General features: G+C 47.4%; 1 pseudogene; it reads right to left on the minus strand.

The window, feature by feature from the left end:
- Positions 1–4,283: 4,283 nt before the first annotated feature.
- Positions 4,284–5,720, minus strand: LOC137751049 (glycine cleavage system H protein, mitochondrial-like; annotated as a pseudogene).
- Between the last annotated feature and the right edge of the window lie 9,757 nt (positions 5,721–15,477).

Below are 15,477 nucleotides of genomic sequence, written 5' to 3' on the forward strand. Positions count from 1 at the left end.
TGGTTCGGAGATTAAAGCTTAATTTGGCCTGTTATTTCTGCAGCTTTGCCTTAAAAGCATTTGTAGCTGTACCGGCTCCACTAGGCTGTGAAGCCAACAGATTCTTAAATCACCAGTGGCTGGAGTTTGCGTCCTCATCTTGGTTCCTATTGGTCTGGCCAGAGGCAGTTTTCATGAGAACATTTTAATGGGTCACCAGGGCTTTCTGTGGGGACAGCTATCTCTGTAATAGGCAAAATGGGATCCTCTTAAGAGAAAAGCTGGCCTGCAGGAAAAATGGTCAGGCTGGAACTCTAAATGCAGTGGCTGAATAGGGCACCCTTTGTTGAAAGCAAACGCAGATGAAACTGCTCTTCTCTTTCGGGAGGTTCACGGTGTGCATCTGGGAAGCAGACAGATCTGAGCGCGAAGGCTGCCTCTGCCGGTGTTCTGTATTCTGTGTATTATTCGGACAAATCCTTTCATCTCCCTGAAAGTCAGTGTGTTCAACTGTGGAGTGGGGTGGTAGAACCAGAGTTATTGTACAATTGAATACAGTAATTTAGGGAAGTAATTTAGGAATAATACAGCATTATTATTCATTTTATTGTATTTTACTTTCATTTTAGTACTAATAGGTGCCTCCAGTTTGAGTTGACCCAAAAGGATCAGACAATTTGGGGCCTTTTTAGTCTCAGAAGCAGTGGCTTCTGTGATGTCGGATGCATTAGAGCTCTCCAGACCTTGACATGTTGTAGGGATTCTCGCCTACAGTACTGGCCCCTCCACTCAACCAGATATGTGGTTTATTTCATCATCTGGGGGCTTAGCCGGGTTAAAGTAGCATTTTGAGGTCCATGATTCCTGGGTGGGGGACAAAGTCCAGAGAAGCCAGTGGAAGTGTAAAGAAGTATAGAAGAGTAAGAAAGAATAATCTGGTTTTTTTCTGTGTTGCGTTCAAAGCTCTTTTGGTTCTATGAGTTAACCGGATACTTTTCCATTTATCAGTCGTTCAACAAATGTTAACTGAGCATCTGTTCTGTGACTGCCTGATAGCCCGGTCCCTCCTTACACCCGCCTTCCTACCTCCTTCCTGCCTGCTCCCTTAGAAAGGTCACTTCTAAGTGTAAGATAATACACAGTTTTCTCCCTAAGAGGAAGGGCCATGTGAGATGGCTGGAGGATAGTGTGAACAAAGAGGGTGTCTGAGAGAAGGAAGACAGACAGGTTCTGGAAGGAGGTGGGGGGTAGGCATGATGGTTTCTGTTTAGCAAAAATGCCTACTGCCCCGGGGCACCCCTCTCTCCCCAAGCGTGTGCCGCTGGAAATCACCCCTGGCAAAGGCAGGCAAAGGCATGGAGAGTCTAGCTGAATAACCTTGGCTAGAATTGCCCAAGGGATTAGAAAATTGCATGCTTGCTTGCGTGCGCGTGTGCGCGTGTGCGTGTGTGTGTGTGTGTGTGTGTATTGCAATGTTTCTCCATCCCCTGATAGAAGAAATGCTTCCATTTAGTTCCACTACTCTCAGGTTTTCTGTCTACACACACTCTCTTGGTCAGGCTCAGGGGACTCTGGAGAGGTGTGGTCCTGCTGCAAAGAGCACAGCCAGACTCGAGGGGCAGGATCTGGGAGGCACCAGGCAAAGGAAAAGACAAACACGCGGGAGAGGGGAGTCGTGTCTTCCAGCCTGGCTTGTTTATTATTACAGCTCAGGAAGGAGGAATGTGCAAACTGTTCTTTTACGGCCGAAACCATGCCTGCTCAATTTTTTCTCTTTTCCTTTCTCTTTAGCATTCTGCTCCCTCAATTCCCTGACAGCCCAAGACAAATTCTAATCACCAGCAGTGCCCTCACCTTCCCAGTATTCGGGAAAAGTGTTGCTAATGCCCTCTGGGTAATTTGTTTCATTAAAGCTCAGGACATATGTTGGTTCCTGGGATAGGTGAAGAAATGGAAAGAAAATGAGAGGTCAAGTGAATTAATTGCCCACGGCCAGATCTATCAACTCCCCTGATTTCTTGTACCCTTTGTTAGCCAAAGAAAGGAGCAAAATGGGGAACCATGACTAGATTTTTAACTGTTTTGTAGCATACATGCAAAACAAAGTTATGGATTAATTGTGGTCCACGATGTTAAGCAAAAGGTATTACACATCTTTTTATAGGTTGGATCCCTACTTGATTAAAATGGCAATTTAATTTATACTGCCTTTGTTGATTGTGCAACTTAATCAGACCTGCTGTCTTGCTGCGCCAGTCCCTAGAAAACCAGCCTCTGAGACTTTGAACGTGAGTCCTGCTGTTACACTGTGATTATTTTTATGGCATCGACCATTTGAAGGAAAGGAATGGCTGATTTAGTTGGGTGCAGTATCTCGTATTGTAATGTGTTTAATATTATTCATCTGTCTTCAAACATTCAAGGGAAATGGCTGTGCAAAGCAATTCAGCAGGTCCAGTGTAATCCTCTCCCCAGTCCCCACCTTCCCCCAAAACCTGGAATCTGGAAATTTCTGCATATCCACTAGATCCATTGTGATAGTTATTTGTCAATCTCAAGGTATGATTTTTTTATGATATGATATAGTTGTAGTACCATATCTTACTTACAAGTACATGTTTTGAAGGCTTCATTCACTTCCTCACTCATTAAACATATATTGAGTGCTTACTGTATGCAGGTATTGCTGTTTGTGCAGGAGAGGCGAGATTACATCACTCTGGGTGACTCACTTCCCCTCTTCTTTAGCCCGTCAGCCTCCTGGTACCATCCTGCACCTTGATATTCAATCAGAGAGACCTGATGAAAACATGGTCCCTGGACACTCTAGGGTTTCATTTATCAACTTGTCGGCCTCATGGAAACAGACCATTTCCTCTCTGATGGGTCCAGCAAAAGCCTGGGTATGTTTCCCACTCTGAGGAGCCTGGTTTGGGTCACGTGACCACATCTGACCCAATCTCTGTGGTAGCGGGTGGTGGATTCTGCTTGGACAGCCTGGTTAAATGTCTACTCAGATAGGTGAGGGGGTCAGTTCCTCACAACCACATGGTTTCCCAAAAGTGTAGTTCAGCCAAAACAAGATAGGTAGGATGGTCAGGAAAAAAGCAGCAGATAGTGACTCTACAACTAAACCTCTCTCATGGGTACCAGACCTGGATTAGCTAATTGCTTACTCAACATCCTCACTCGGATGGCTCACATGCACCATCTCGAAAACGATTCAGTAGCACACGTGCAAAAGGACTCATCATCCTTCCCCACAAATTTACACCTTCCCTGGTTTACCTCATCTTGGTGAAGCATATCACAATCTACCCAACCACCCAAACCAGGACCTGGCCATTGACTTACAAGCCTCAATCCCCTTCATCCCCCTGGTCAGCTGTCACCGGGTCTAAGATAATTCTTGTCTCTGTCCTTCTCTAGCCCTACTGCCACCCCTTTGGTTCAGATCATCATCGTCTTACCCAAATGACTGCAGTGGTCTCCTGACTGACTTTTTTCTCTCTAGACTTGCCCCTCTCCAATCCAGGTTGATCTTTCCAGAACTAGAATATGACCATGTCACATGCCTGTTTTAAAGTCATTCGATGACTACCCAGTGCCTTCAGGATAAAATGCAAGCTCTTAAAACTTGGCATACAGAGGTATGCCTTCCATGCCAAGCCCCCTCACCTGGCTTGGGGACCGCTCCTCTGGCTCTCACTGCCCCTCCCCACCCCTTGCCCCGTACTGCGCTGATAATACTGTAATGTCTGTTTGCTTGCCTGACTTTCTCCCTAAGCTGGAGCTCTTGAAGAGCCAGGATGATGTAGTGTGGCTCACTCAACACCCATTCCAAAGCCTTCATACCTTGCTTTCCTGTTTTTTTTTTAAGAAGTTGAATATTTTATTATTAAACTGTTTCTTATTTTCCTGCAAGGCTGTTGCTTCACTGTATAAAAATAGCACCAGCAAACACAGTATATTGCAAAATTAAGATAGTAATGTTCTTCACTGGACACTATACAACTAACTATAAACTTTTCTCCACTGTCATTTATTTCCAGTGGCAAGTTCATTGAGTATTTTGACCCAAATCCAGGGATGGCTGTAAGCAAGTTACAATATGATATAAGGTTAAGATAACAATGTTATCCTTGAATTACATAATTTTTATAACTAGTTTTACACAGATAATTTCAGGAATTCTGAGTATTATAACTGGAGACTAGCCTAAAAATCACAGGGTGTTGTGAAAAAGATGCATAGTGTTTATCTGAAATCCATAGGAAGTTAAGGGGTATTTTCTCCGGGCAACATTGTTTCAAGTAGTTTCTTTTGCTAAAAGTTGCTTTTTAAAAATCTATCCACCACTAATTTAAGACAACTATGCTAGATTAAGTTGTTTCAAACTAGTTTATTTAGGGGTTCCATTTTCACTCCTCAATAGATTTTATGTATTTCTCATATGCTTCTTCATTCATTAGTTCCTCTAGTTCTGAAGGGTTACTGAGTGTCATCTTGATCAGCCAACCATCTTCATAACAAGATTGGTTGACAAGTCCTGGATTTTCTGCTAGAGCTTCATTAATTTCAGTTACTTCTCCTGATAGAGGAGAATAGAGCTCACTAGCCGCTTTCACACTTTCCAAAGCACCAAATTCCTCTTGTTTGTTCAATTTTGTCCCAACTTCAGGCAGACTGCAGTAAACAGCATCTCCCAAAGCTTCCTGTGCAAAATTGCTGATTCCCACTGTTCCAACACCGTTTTCTGTTGCTACCCATTCATGTTTGTCTGTGACTTTACGACCCGACAGCAGAGCGGGGCCGCGCCGGGACGGCGCCCGCCCGCAGTCCCCAGGGCCGCGGCAGGCAGGGCGCGTTGGGCGCAGAGATGGCGCGCAGGCTGCAGACCGCGGCCCGCACGCTGCGCCGCTTTCCTGTTTGAGCTGGAAAGCTAACAATTGCATTTATGAGACTCCCTTACAGCTGGGATATAGGAATGTGACCTAAGTTCCATCAAGCAGATATACTCGTATGAAACTTCCACAGAAGCCAACAGTGAAGACTGGATCTTCTGGCAACCTTGGTGGTGATATCTCGTTCTTCTGGAGTCTTTATGCTCCAGCCCCTAGCACAAAGTGGCTATAGTGATGGTGTTTCCATCAGAGCATTGCCTTGGTGTCATTGGTCATTTTTCTCAGTCTGCATAGTTCTCAGCGGCATTGCTGTTGTCTATATTCTTAGACACCAAGCCTGGCCCTGACCCTACCCAAAATTCTGTGAGCTACTCGATTTCTGTAACAAAAGTCTGTCTGTTTAAACTAGTTAGAGTGGATGTTCTTGTCTGCAAGGAAGCACCCTGATTAATAAATGGTGCCTAATGCATCTTTGTGCCTGCAGCGCTCAGCACAGTGCCTGGCCCAGGAAAGACGCCACATGCCTGTCATCGAATAACTGTTTTTTTTTAATTAAAAAAAAATTTTTTTTTAATTTTTTCATTTATTTTTGGCTGCATTGGGTCTTCGTTGCTGCGCGCGGGCTTTCTCTAGTTGCGGCGAGCGGGGCTACTCTTCGTTGTGGTGTGCAGGCTTCTCATTGCGGTGGCTTCTCTTGTTGCGGAGCACGGGCTCCAGGTGCACGGGCTTCAGTAGTTGTGGCTTGCGGGCTCCAGAGCGCAGGCTCAGTAGTTGTGGTGCACGGGCTTAGTTGCTCCGCGGCATGTGGGATCTTCCCGGACCAGGGCTCGTACCCATGTCCCCTGCACTGGCAGGCGGATTCTTATCCACTGCGCCACCAGGGAAGTCCCTGAATAAATGTTTGAATGGATGTATTTCCTCTGTTCTTAGAGAGCTCACTGTGCAGTGAAGGAGGCACACGTGAGAACAAATATTTCAAGGCAATGGGTTACAACAGAGTTAAAAGGTCATGAAAGTGCAAAGATGGGACCATTAGGACCATCTCAAGGAAGGTAACATTTGAGATGGGCCTCTACGAATCAGTAGCAATTCATTAGCTAGAAAAGGAGATAAAGGTCATTCCAGGCAGGAGAATGGCATCTGTAAAGGCACAAACATATGAGATTGTAGGACACGCTTAGGGGATGTGTGTGGTTGCGTAGAATATGACCCTCTGGTCAGGAGATACAGATGGAAAGGGAGGGGAGACCAGGGTGTGAATAGCAGCAACAATTATAAAAGTGAGTGTTTCTGGTACTTTTGAGACACCGGATACTGATCCCCGTCGCTTATATACATTCTCTCATTTAATCCTCACTCTTATTATTACTCCCATTTTACAGGTTGAGTTGCAAGTGGCAGAACTCATATTCAAAGTGAGCTCTCTCTAACATGATAAAGGGTTTAGACTTTATCTTCAAAGGAATAAGAACCAATGAAGGTTGGACAGTGATATGATTAGATGGTTGTTGTCAAAGCGCTGGAGAAAGAGAGCTTGACAGGAGGACACGTTAGGTGTCCAGAGGAGAGATGATAACAGCCCAACAAGTCAAGAGAGGTGAGAATGGGGAGGATTGGCTATAACTGAGAAGTATTTTAGAGGCTCAATAGACAAAGCCTGGAGACCGATCCCATATTGCAGAGTGAGGAGGCAACAGGAATCAAGGATGAAGCCAAGACATGGGCTTGGGTGGCTGGATGGATGGTGGCTCCGTTCATCAAAGTAGAGAAAACAGGTGAAGAAGCTGGTTTGGGATTAATGAATGATTTTGGTTTTAGACGTGTTAAGATTTGATTCCTTCGGAACAATAGCTTGGAGATCATCAAGATATCCATTTGCCCAAATCTGTAGTCCCCGTGACCCTGGAGCAAGACCTGGTGCCCTGAGTGTCTTGGCAGCTGTTGAAGCATGGCTGGAATGCGGCTCAGCGCTGGCCGGGTGAGCACAGGGCCACGCGTTGCTGCATATTTAAAATTGCTTGTCAGGCAAGGGAGCTACAGAGAAGAAAGGCTCTGGCTGGGGCAGGCAAACACCCGCGCCATTCAATAATTCAGCGCAGAGCTTGTCTTGGCTGTTACCATCACAAGGAGCAGTTTTAAAGTCAAACTCAATTTCTGTGCTACGTCATGCCTGAGTGAGCTGGCTAGTTGCCAAAAGACAAGAGAAGACTCCAGGCCTCTTTATGAACAGGCCCTGACAGATGGGGGTGCTGCAGGATGAAGCTGTCAGTCAGGTCCCAGCAGTGCCGGCACGTGACTCATTTGCATATGTCACATCCTTCAGCACAGCTCGGTCCGCAGGCCCGGGCTCCAGACCCGTGGGCACATGAATCTGTGCAGCACAACCTCTGACTATCAGATTCAAGCTTTATTAGACGCAGGGGTCTGGCCTCCTATCCCTCCTCTGTATGCTGCTCTGGACCAACTCACAGCCCCTCCAGCCAGAGTGGAGCTCTTCTGAGGGGGGGTGGCATTTCAGAGGAGTACCCCAGATTGGCTTTTCTGTGGGGCTGGAGAGGGGAGTGGCTAGAGCGCCATTAGCATGCTGCTACCAGCAGCCAACTCGCAAAGCTCTGGAAGGACAGGCTGCGTCCGCTTTCCCCGCGGGCTGCCTCGCAGCTGGCCACGAGGACAAGTCCTGTGTGTGGGGCTACCTGTTCCCTTGCTTCTCCCTGGCCCTGCTTCCGTGCCTCCTTGATTAGTCCTGGAGCCCTGTGCTACCCATACTGGGATTCAATTACTAAGCAGGGAGCCTCTAAGGAGACCTTGATTGGACGTCGATGGCGCCGCCTAAGATCTAGTATTGATGCTTGTTGACTGGTTAGCTGACTGGATAGGGCTGGATTCAAGCATTCATTTTCTTTTCTTTCTTTCGTTTTTTTTTTTTTTTTTTTTGATATGAGTTAGACACAAGGCTGCTCCCAGCAGGAAGGATCTGCCCTGGTTGCCCCATGGTACTGTCCTAGCCTTCCTGGCTTCCCTAAGGGCCAAATGCATCTATATTTCAACTGGTCCATAACCCAGTAGCAGAGACAGCAGCTAGCAGGAACTAGGAATAACAGAAGTGGGTCTTTTCCTGCAGGCTGGCTCATCCCTGCACCAGGATGCCAGGCTTGGTAGACAGGACACAGGCTAGATTTCAGCTCCCACCCACCCCCCCCATGCCAGGTTCTCTGTGCTGGTCACCAGCGGCACAGCCCTGCTGGGGGCCCTACCCGTGAACAGTCCATCAGCGTGCTATGATATGCCAATAGGTCAATTCTGCTTTAGAGACCCTTCTGCAACCCCCCACCCCCATTATGTGTTCCAAATTTTAAAATATACTGACTCTTAAAACACAAACTTACTTGAGTGTTGAAATTTTAATGACTTTACTTGAGACGTTTGGATTGCAAAAATTTTGGTTCAGTTCTCACTGAAGGTGAATTTTTTGTAGCTTTGTTGGAGGCCTGTGCTGGGCTGGGTCTCTAAGCTCACATTTAGGGTGCCCACTGGGCAGTCCAGCTCAGCCCCTGTGGCTAGACCTCCCGATGCTGCCCTCTCTCAGGCCCCGCCCCGTGCCTCCTTGATCCTCCTCCTTAAAGAGACTGCTCGGACCTTGGGTAACAGTGCTTACACCTGGCTCCTACTTGACCCCTTGGGCTGGTTCTCTGAGAGCCCCATCCCAGGAGTGACACAGTTTTGACTGTGTTCTTCCGTTTAGGTACCCCTAATCTTTCCTGACTGTGTCTGATTCCCTATCCCAATATTGTCAAGTGGACCTTCCTCATGCTATTATCTCTGGATCCATAATAACCCATCACAATTAGGGGATTAGGATAGTGGAGGCAGTTCAGGGAATCTAGCTTCCTTCATGGCCTTTGGTGATTTTAAAATAAGTCCATGAATTATTTGATACTCCTCCCTTCCAGAGCTGGAGTTTAATTCTCTCCTCTCAACTGTGGGCTGAACTTAGTAAGGGGCTCCTCATGAACAGAATGTGGTTTCTTTCTTTCTCTTTCCCTTGGATCCTTTACTCTGGGGGAAGCCAGCTGCCATGCTGTGAGGACACTCAAGTAGCCCTATGGAGAGGTCCACATGGGGAGGAACTGAGGCCTCCTGCCAACAACCAGCACGTGGCAGTCCTCTGAGTCACCATGGAAGTGGACCCTCCCACCCCAGTCAAACCTCCAAATGACTGCAGCCCTGGCAATATCTTGACTACAACATTCTGAGAAACCCTGAGCCCGAATCACCCAGTCAATCCATTCCCAAATTCCTAACCTCTGGCAACTTTGCAAGATCATAAGTGTTTATTGTTTTAAGCCATTAATTTTTGAGGTAATTTGTTACACAGCAATAGATAGCTAATACACCTCCCAAAAGTGAGACTGGAGAGAGAGATGGGGGGACTCTTCTCAGAATGGTTTTCTGTACAAGCAGCTTCCGTATTGTTTAATACCCTTTTCCACATCCTAATGGCTTGTTTGCTTCTCTATTCCCCAGATAAACTGTGGGCCCTTGAGAAGAGGGTCTTGATAAACTCATCCTTAATTTAGCTGAGTTCTAAGGATACAAGCTTAAAGGCGTCAGTAATCTAAAATTCTCTATTTTCTGTAGCTTGCCCTAATATCTCTTTTGGGCATCTGTTCTGAGAGTAACATACACAATCAATACTGGGGGCCCCCTACCTCCCAGGTCCGGTTTCTCTCAGCTCCTTCCATGCCCCCACTGGGTTATGGGAAATACTTGGTTGTCTCTGTACCCTGCAGGATGTGGGAAGTCCTGCCAACTGTTCTCAAGTCCTCTGGGACACGGTTTGCTCCTTCTGGGCCTCTTCCCCAGAAAGGAGGCCCCTCCAGGCACTTGCCTGCCATGATTCACCCCATGAACCAGTGGCTCAATGCTTTTTTTCCCCAAGAGAAAAGAATGAATTCACTTGGACTCCTAATTATAAAAGTGTCAGCAAAGGGACCCTTTCAGACTTTGTTAACGATAAACCTTAACCTTCCCGGGAAAGGAGATCAATGCCCCTGCCTTCAGTTTCTCTGCAGCCCAAGGATCTGTGTCAGCAACTACAGCTCCCGGGATGGTACATATTTTCAGAAGGAACAAGTATTATGATTGATTAGTAGTGCTGTCTGCATAAGAGAGGGAGAGAGTAAATATAGCTCTGCTCTATTAACCACCTCTGACCTGTACTTTTGATGCTACCCTGTTACTTCTCCAAGATGTTGGAGAAACAGGCCCTTGGGTGGCAAAACGTCTCCTGTCCTTCTAGAAGGCCCAGTTGCTGATGCTGTTCCGCAGCTAGCTGACCTACAAGGGCTCTGCCTGGATGCGGCCTGGGTAGCAGCACTCTTTTTGTAGCTAGGCTGAGAAGATAAAACAACAGCGGCGGAGTTAGAGTATTATTACCCCAGACCCTCTGTGCTGGGTGCAGATCAGTACAGATGTCTGAACTGGCCTCATTTCTCATTGAAGGTCCAGGCAGCAAGTATAAAGGCGCTTTCATTACTTAGCATCCTGATGGAGGTGTGTGCTTGTCAGGGACAGAATAAACCTCACAGGTCCCGCCATCTCATTGATTCCGCTGATGAAAGAAAACAGGCAGCCTGGCCACGGGAATTCCAAGTTGCAAGGGCAAAAGGAGCAATTCCAACCCGTATCCACTTTCCTGCATGTGCTGGCCCTACTGGGGTGGCCTGTCCACTGAGGGTTCATTGACATCTTGCTTCTGCTAACTGGTCACAGTGAAAAATGAAGGCTGAATCTCTGGGCTGTAAATAAGAATACAGCAGAACTCTCTCCCCTGCCCTGAAAGGGATTGACAGGTGTCTACTTGTGCCCAGTGGAAGCAAAGACTCTGAACAGAAATATGTGCTTTCACCCTGCAGGGCTCCTGGGGACCCCTGGGGGAGGGGCACACGTGGGCAAGGGCAGACAAGAGGAAGCTGCTGAGGGCCAAGCTCTGATGATCTCCAGTCCTCACTCACTGCAGATCAAAGCAGCCTCGCTGTGTCCAGACCATATAAATATTGAAAAAGGCTGCTTGGAAGATTTGAGATCCTTAAAGGAGTTAGAGGGAAGAGGATGAGTTCAATGCAGAAGATGGTATCAGAAAATGCTGACCCTCAGCTAAGAGCTAATACAAAAGTCAGCAACAAAAGAGTGAGCATGGATTCTATCAGGCATGGCTTCTATTCTTGGCTTAGAATTTGCACATGCATTACTTCTGAGGTATAACTGTGCAGGAATTTGACTGTCTGGGTCACAACAGTCAGGAGGAGGAAAGCATTCATCTCTGTTTGGTTTCCTAAAGTCTCCTCCCTTACCTAGAAGTGCAGCATGTTAACTCCAGGCTCCTTCTGTACTGCAAGAGAGCTTTCCACCCCATCGCAGGACACACGCGCTCAGGGTAGGTCATTCTCTGAGGGACCCCAATCGGCTAAAGAGTCATTTTTGCTAAGAAGCCTTGCAAACACCCCAAATCTAGGCCAGGCCCCACTCTCTGCACCTCCGCAAGCCCCACTACTCATTTCCGTCAGAGCACACATGACCCTGGCTTGTATAGGTAGCCATCTCTCTCACTAGACCACAGCGATGGGGCAGGCGGTGCTTTACTCGCCATTATGTCTCTTAGCAAAGTGCCCAGGTATGCAGTAGATGCCCCCAAGACATGTATTGAATGAATACACGAGAAAGTATATGGGGAGCCACAGAGCAGGCTGTGCTGAACAGCTGCTGCTAAGGCGGCCCCCCGGCCAGAAGGTGCCTCTGAGTTCTTGTTGTGACTTCTCCTGGCTAATTGTTGGTGTCACCTGGGAGATTAGCTAGGGATGATTCTCTTGCAAAGGCTGAGCCCCAGGTTTTATCATCTGACCCCTTTCCTTTCCTAGTGGTACCCACCAGTCACCCAGCTTGTCTGCCCTGGAGCACAGCACATCCAGGAGGCCAACTTAGAAGCCAGGAAATTCTCCTTCCACAGTGTGGTGAATCTGGGCACCCAGCAAGTGGGACTTCCACTGCGTGGTTTAGGGTTAAAGCATTTCCCGAGTCTCTTCCCAGACTTTCCCACCTCTCTTACCATCTCTGGCTGCCCTAAGTCCACACTCACGGGGCTTTCTGTCCTTCTTCATATTTTCCTTTAGTTACTCTCCTTGCCAGAGGCTGAGCTATCTCTCACTCCTTTCCTCCTTTGTGGGTTCCTGGGAGTGTGGGCACCGTTAGGTCAAGGTGCCTAGGTTTCCAGCTGAAATCGCTCTGCTTACAACACCCTGAGAGATGCTGCGGCCCCGCCCTGAATCCCTGGTGTTCATACGCTGTCCTTCCTAGTTCTCCACTCTCTGCCCTCCAGGCTCTCCTGAAAACACAGCCCACTGAATGCATGTGCCCAGGCCTCACGCCCCATTAGGTTTCACCACCCCCAGGGCCCCCTCCACAAGCCCTGCCCTGTGGAAGCTTCCTCACTCGGCCACACTGTCCCCTGGGCCTCATACGTCTCTGCCGCTCACAGGGCCTCACCCTGACCCCAGGTCTTGACTCACACTGCTTCCCAGGCATTTGCCCAGCCTGGGCCTCCCCTCAGTTCTCTCTGATTTGGAGGAAGAGCCTCACAGCTTCACATCGGCACTCTCCCCTGTCCCCACTTGCTCTTTGTATGAGAAGGTGCCACAGACCTTGAGGAGGTGAGCAGTAATTTACCAGGAGGAAAAAGGGAAAATCTCATTCCAGGAAGAGGAAACAGCCAATAATACAAAGGCCCCAGGGAAGAAAATCAATGAAAGAGGGACAGCCAGAAACCTGGTGTAACCTGAAGGGATGGGGTGGAGTGAGGTGAGGGAGAGTGTGGAAGTGGGGATGGAAGGCCTAACCTTGACATGAATTTGATGGGAGATCGTCAAAACATCTGTGGGCAAGAGAGTTATTGATTAGCTCTGTGTTTATATTCACTGTTCCTCATATTACAGACAAAGGACTAGTGTCCTTGATAAGAGTTTGATGAAAAAAGTTGATGAGAAAAATTAATAAGAAACTGACTTTTAAAAATAGACAATAACTCCAGAGAAGAATGAGCGAAAGATACGATCAGACAGTTCACAGAAAAGGAAATACAAATGTCTCTTAAACATATAAAAGATGTTTGACCTCACTCATAATAAGAGAAATGCAAATTAATTCTTACTGAGATTCCATTTTCACCTATTGTATTGGCAGAAATCCCAGAATTTGATAACTCGTTCTGTTGGCACGTTCAATCATTGCTGGTAGAAGTGTAAATTAGCACAACTCAATGGAGGGCGATTTGGCAATATCTACCCAAAGTACAAATGCTATACCCTTTGACCTCCACTTCTGGGATTTTACTACAGAGGTATACTGTGCACATGTGAAATAATGTATATTCAGGGTAACTAACTATAGCGTTGTTGAAATGGTAAAATATAAGAAGCAGCTAAGTGTCCATCAATAGGGTACCATTAAATTGATGATGTCTTGTTAGGGAACCGTTGACTGAAACCTCCTGCTTAGCCAGGCACCATGGTAACTACTTGCCTGAGTTGTCTCACAACAGGAGGTTCCGATAAAGAACGCGGTGCTGCCACCCAAAACTAACCGGGAGAATTCGCGAGGAGCCAAAAGGAGGAGGGAAGAGACCATATGTCTTGCCAACCTCCCAGAGACCCTCACGCTCGAATCCATCTTGGCTGAGAGATGCGTGCGCCACCAGGAAGGACCCTGAGTCAGAATGTTTGTCCAGAGACGACCTGGAAACTAACCCCATTACCACGAAACCCGAGACTGCGAGCCACGTGGCAGAGCAGTTCTCCTGGGTTCCCTTACCCTGCTGCTCTCTGCCCAGGCACCCCTTCCCAATAAAGCCTTTTGCTTTGTCAGCACGTGTGTCTCCTCGGACAATTCATTTCCGAATGTTGGACAACAGCCCACTCTGGGGCCCTGGAAGGGGTCTCCCTTCCTGCAACAGTCTAACTACACAACTGTGAAAAAGAATGAGCTGTGCTCTCTGTCCTGACAGGAAAGAATTCCAAGACATCCAAGACAGTGACGAGATGATTAAGTAAAAGATAGACTAGTGTATACAGTTGGTACATTTTGTGTAAAACAAGGCGGGGAGAAATGAGAACATATATTTGCATTTTCTTGTGAAAGCATACAGGAACTTGGGATGGGTCCAAAACGGCCGCCCAAGTGGACGTGGGAGAGGTGTGGGAACCAGGCAGGCAGGGGATGGGAGTAAGAAGGAGAGACTTTTCACTGTGAACCTTTTTATACTTTTTCTGAATTTTGAATCATGAGACTATGTACCGTATTCATAACATTACATTAAAGAAACAGAATTCCTGTTTCCATAGTCTCTCACAATAGTTCTTCTGTAGCCTGGCTGCCCAGAGGAACCCAGCATCTGCTCTTATGACTCACAAACCATCCCCAGTGATCCCCAAGTGTGAACAAATATTCTCCCCGAACAAATTCATAAGTGTCTTTAGAGGACGGCCACGCAGTATCACCCAACTGTAAGTCATTACAACTCCCTCGAGGTTGAAAAATACCTCCTCATTCTTCTGGAGCTCTGATTCAGATTTCTGCATTTTCCCATGTGCTTCTTTCCTGCTCAAGTCATCCTTTTCAGGTGGTATGTTTTTAATTTATTTATTTAATGTATTTATTTTTGGCTGTGTTGGGTCTTCATTGCTGTGCGCGGGCTTTCTCTAGTTGCGGCGAGCGGGGGCTACTCTTCATTGCAGTGCGCGGCCTTCTCACTGCGGTGGCTTCTCTTGCTGCGGACCACGGGCTCTAGGCACATGGGCTTCAGTAGTTGTGGCTTGCGGGCTCTAGAGCGCAGGCTCAGTAGCTGTGGCGCTCGGGCTTACTTGCTCCGCGGCATGTGGGATCTACCCGGACCAGGGCTCGAACCCGTGTCCCCTGCATTGGCAGGCGGATTCTTAACCACTGAGCCACCAGGGAATGCCCTCAGGTGGCATTTTGATTGAATAAAGCCTGTGTCTGCCCTTTACTCTGGTGTCTTTCTTCCTCAGTCATCCCCTCCCTAAAGCGACCTTGCTGAAAAGTTCTGTGGCAACCGGTCACTCTTGGTGTTTTGTGATCACTTTCCCAGACCCTGCATATCAAATGTGGTTGCCCAATTTGAACACTTCGTAAAAACAGTAAAAATCACTTGGTGAAAATCCTTCAAACAAGGAGCAGCTGTGCTGGAGAAAAAGCCAGCTGGGTGCTCACCAGTCTCTTAGAAGTGTGGTGGGAAGCACAGTGTTCAAGAATTCCAGGAGGTGAATGGCAAAGTTTTCCTACACGTGCCCTTTGGTTGGGATAGGATTGCGTGAGAAATGGTCTTCTCCACCAGCTCGTTGACAAAGTTGCCCTCTTTAGAACACATGGTCAGGAGCCCTCCTAGGAGAGCTTTGGGTCTGGGCTTCCTTCTTCTGGCTTCCTTGCTCTGTGGATGTGACACCTGTTATCAGGCCTAAGCTAAATTACCACCCACACATCCGCAAGCAGGTGCTGAATGAAAGATTTATAAGCTCAGGTCTGAAAA

This window comes from Eschrichtius robustus, chromosome 17 (assembly GCF_028021215.1).
Source record: "Eschrichtius robustus isolate mEscRob2 chromosome 17, mEscRob2.pri, whole genome shotgun sequence".
In the NCBI taxonomy this organism is placed as follows: domain Eukaryota; kingdom Metazoa; phylum Chordata; class Mammalia; order Artiodactyla; family Eschrichtiidae; genus Eschrichtius; species Eschrichtius robustus.